This window comes from Etheostoma spectabile, chromosome 17 (assembly GCF_008692095.1).
Source record: "Etheostoma spectabile isolate EspeVRDwgs_2016 chromosome 17, UIUC_Espe_1.0, whole genome shotgun sequence".
NCBI lineage: Eukaryota > Metazoa > Chordata > Actinopteri > Perciformes > Percidae > Etheostoma > Etheostoma spectabile.
The window spans coordinates 1,354,686-1,358,758 of record NC_045749.1 but is presented as its reverse complement, the minus strand read 5'-3'; the positions used below and the strand labels follow the sequence as shown (position 1 = coordinate 1,358,758).

Below are 4,073 nucleotides of genomic sequence, written 5' to 3'. Positions count from 1 at the left end.
TCTTTTTATATTACTTTAAAACTTTGTTATGTTTATACAATGTTTAAGCACCTGGTTTAACCCATTCCACAAACCCCACGGATCGTGATGCACATACTTTTTAGAGTTGTTCTTATTTGACTTTGTGGCTAGAGATTGAGAACGTATAGCACCGCAGGATGGATGGAGAGTTGGATGGAGGGAAGAAGACATGGATGGAGGATATAATGCTGGGAAAGGTGGAGAAAGGAAAATGGATGGAGCCTTTGATCAGCTTTGGTTTGGTCTTAATTTTACATTACAGTTTATAGTGTTTCGTCTTTTCTGAAGGTGATTACTCAAATGTAATATGTACCTTTGAGAACAAAAAGAAAACCTATTTACAAAGGTCTTATTATATCTTACGTTAGCACATTTTAAGTTGAGTCTTAACGTTGGATCGTAATATGTTACTTTGTTATGCTGGTCGATTGTTTTAACTCGTAACATCTAAAATATATGGTTAGGCCTCAATATTCCTGACATGTGACTTCTTGTGGTCGTGTAAGCGCACACACACACACACACACACACACACACAAACAAATAATAGTGCTAGTAAGGAGACAAATACTGACAAGAGACTTATGCTGACCATCAATTGAAAAAGAGCTGATCTTTTCAGATGTGTCTCAACAAGAAAAGTCCTGTTTTAATATCACACCTATAGAACATCTCGACAATAAGATTGCCCGTCTGTTGTGATAGCTAAAAGACCACAGTTGACGAGTTGAATAGTCTCAGAAAACATGGCTCTGTGTCTGCCTGTCTCTCTATCTGTCCTCCTATCTTCCCTCGTCCCTCTGTCCTTAGCACAAGAGAACAAAGGCTCATTAATGTACCTGGCTTGTTTCTGCTGCCTCTGATGTTCGCCAATTACAGCTCATTAAAAACCACTCACTCTTCCTCGGTAATCTGTCCTGTTCCTTACTTCACTCACTTCTTGCAAAACCCCTTTCTTCCTCACCGTTTATCATCCTCCCTTCACGCTGTTCAAACCACAAATATTGACGACCTGCAGTCTAAAACCAGATGTCCCTGTTTTTCTCTAATCATCCTGCATCCTTTCTCTCTTTCTCTCTCCATTTCCTCCTTCACGTCAATCCCTGTCTTTACTTCCCCGCTCTGCCTCAGTGTGCCGAGCAGAATGGGGCCGGGCGCTACTGTTGTATAATGTTATTTACATTTCTTGGGGGTAATTAGGCCGATAGGGGAACTACTGCGATCCCACAGTCAATTAAGAAGAACAGGAGGGAGGCGGGGGGGGGGGGGGGGGGGGGGGGGAGTGGGAGTAGGACATAGTTCAAACAACAGTGATCTTCAGAGACAGAGGTACTTTGAAAAATAGAGTATGAATCTAATTGAAAAATGTAATGTTATATGTGATGTTTTGTGTATTATAATAAATAGAACAAAAATAATAATAAAAGGAATGCACAATGAACAATAAATGAATATATCCCATTCAAATCTAAAAGGAGCAACTCCGCTGCAACAATGTGTTTCATAATTTTCACATTACTTTTCTAAAATAACAGATATTTTAAAGGACTGTTTGTTTTAAAAGTTAACACACTCACACAGCCTAGTTTTTGCTTTTTGGACATTTTGGTCATTTTTTGGTCACTTTTTGACATGGCCACCTGTATGTTCATCATGGTTTTTATGTATGTTTGTGTATTACAGTGCCTTCCGACTGCAGGTACAGTAAATTTGCCATTGTGGGGCATAAACCCTCCTGTAGAGGGTGAAAACCAACACCATGATCAACCTCTTGCCCTACCTACAGCAGCTGAATCCAGTCTCAGTCATGGTGGTCAAACGAGCTCATTCATCAGCACACTGAGTCGATGTGGATCAGCGTGGCAACAGGCCGAGTGGAACCCAACGTTACATAAGAGGATGTGTGACACCACAGTGAAGCTGTGTGTGTGTGTGCGTGTGTGTGTGTGTGTGTGTGAGTGAGAGATAGAGAGATTATATTCCATATACAGATTATATTCCATATACAGATTATATTCCATATACAGAATGCACATGTGGAATTTTCTTATTGTAATTACATCGAGTCCATATCATTACATGTGTGCGTTCCAACTTAGTGTGTGTGTGTGTGTGTGTGTGTGTGTGTGTGTGTGTGTGTGAAGGGGGGGGGGGGGTGGGTGATGAGGGTGGGGTCCTGCAGCATATGGAATACACATCATGTCCCTGATAACAATCAAAGCAGTTACATAGAGCCACAATTCCTTTGTTTTGTCCAAAAAACACACTCCCAAGCTCCCCTGACTGCCAGCGAGTGTGAGTGTGCAGGTGCTGTGGTGTGTGTGTGTGTGTGTGTGTGTGTGTGTGTGTGTGTGTGTGTGCGCGTGTGTGTCTGTTTATGCATCAGACAGCCTGTCTAATTTCTCTAATTAAGAAAAAAAAAAAAAACAATACAAATGTCACAAAAACTGTGCCTTGCTGTCTCTGTTACCCTGTGTCTCTCTCTCATCCGTCCACCCTGCACATGTTTGTGTTTGCCTCGGACGGAAAATAACAGGAATAAATAAATTGAACGGGAGACGCCATCATTAGACTCCAGCTTTCCAGAACGGCCTGAGAAAATAAACAGAGACGCAGCTAACACCAACGTCCTGCACTCGACTGCTCCTCCCTGACATCTCCGACTCCTACTGATCCGCCACAGAAAAATCTTTGTCTAACGAGGTCCAGCATGTCCCAGTGGGCGCTCACCTGGTAGTCCGCTCGCCCACGTAAAGAGTCTTAGTCCTCGATGCAGCGGCCATGGGTTTGACTCCGACCTGCATCCCTTTGCTGCATGTCATTCCCCTCTCTCTCCACTTTCAAGTAGGGGTGGGAATCACCAGAGGCCGCCTGATACGCTATAATCACGACACTTATACCACAATATGATATTATTGCGATTTTTTACATATTGCAATATTTTGCAAAAATTTCTTACCTTTTTTCCAACTTCTAATTTTTCCCAATTTCAAATCACGTCCCCAAAAGGAAACTTTGTCAACATCTGTTTCATCTAAAACAATACATTTCTCTGTTTGTGTACCTTACTTCATTTGTATTGCTGCAAAATGAGATTGTCAAGCAGACAAGCTGACCAACACATACAAGGTAAATCCAGACTAGCTAGACTTTCTCTCTGAACGTCTGAACAGTTTCTGAACGTACACATGTTCCATCAAAACAAGTTCCTTCCCAAGGCTATTTTGCAGAGGCACCGTTGCGCCATCTGTCACTTAGCGCAATACAACGCAAGACGCAAGACAATTGTGATTGGTTTAAAGAAATGCCAATAAACCAGAGCACGTTTTTCTCCAACCCCGTAATGCTGTGTGGACTAGCCTGACCCTCCTTCTCGGCTCTGTGGAGGAGGGTCTGGCAAATTAAAAGTTGACTTCAAAGGCTTCGCCAGTTAAATGTTCAGGCTTGTGCAGATCGTCTTTTGTTGAGGCCTTTCTGATAACAGCTACCACCTGTACGCCGTCCTCAGCACCGTCAGGCTCAAGCTGCAGTGAAAGGAGCTGTTCCTTTAGCAAGTCGTCATACACACACACACACACACACACACACACACGTGTGTACACACAAGTACATGTGCAGAGCCTCTATATGCTTCGCGGCAGGAACACTTATGCAACATAGGATAGACAAAACATACAGTGGCCTGGAGGAGCTGTGTGCGTCCCACCCACAGGTGCCCTTTGTGTGGCCGTCTGTCATTGTCCACTTACTGTAAAGGATGAACAAATTAGCCTGGAAGTGGAGACGATGAGAGGAGAGCCGAGTGTGAAAGAGAGGGAAAAAAAAGCTTGTTCTTTGAGCTGACAGCAGACGCTTTACTCATGACTTGGGTGTTTAAAACGCTCCCTGGAAACGGTTCTCACTTTTAAAACATAGAGTCTCGGTGGACTGCAACGTTTTAATCAACAGGTACGGAACCGGGACATGTGATATGCTCTGAGAAGTGAACACAGAGCAGCTCTCTAATTACACAGTGGATTGCATTATTTTACACACCCATGCTAAAGTTGATT

At 43.1% G+C, this 4,073-nt stretch overlaps 1 protein-coding gene across 2 annotated transcripts in view; it reads right to left on the bottom strand.

The window, feature by feature from the left end:
• The window catches only part of LOC116705557 (protein kinase C epsilon type), a 75,622-nt gene that overhangs the window by 27,960 nt on the left and 43,589 nt on the right, over positions 1–4,073 (bottom strand). The window lies entirely within an intron of this gene.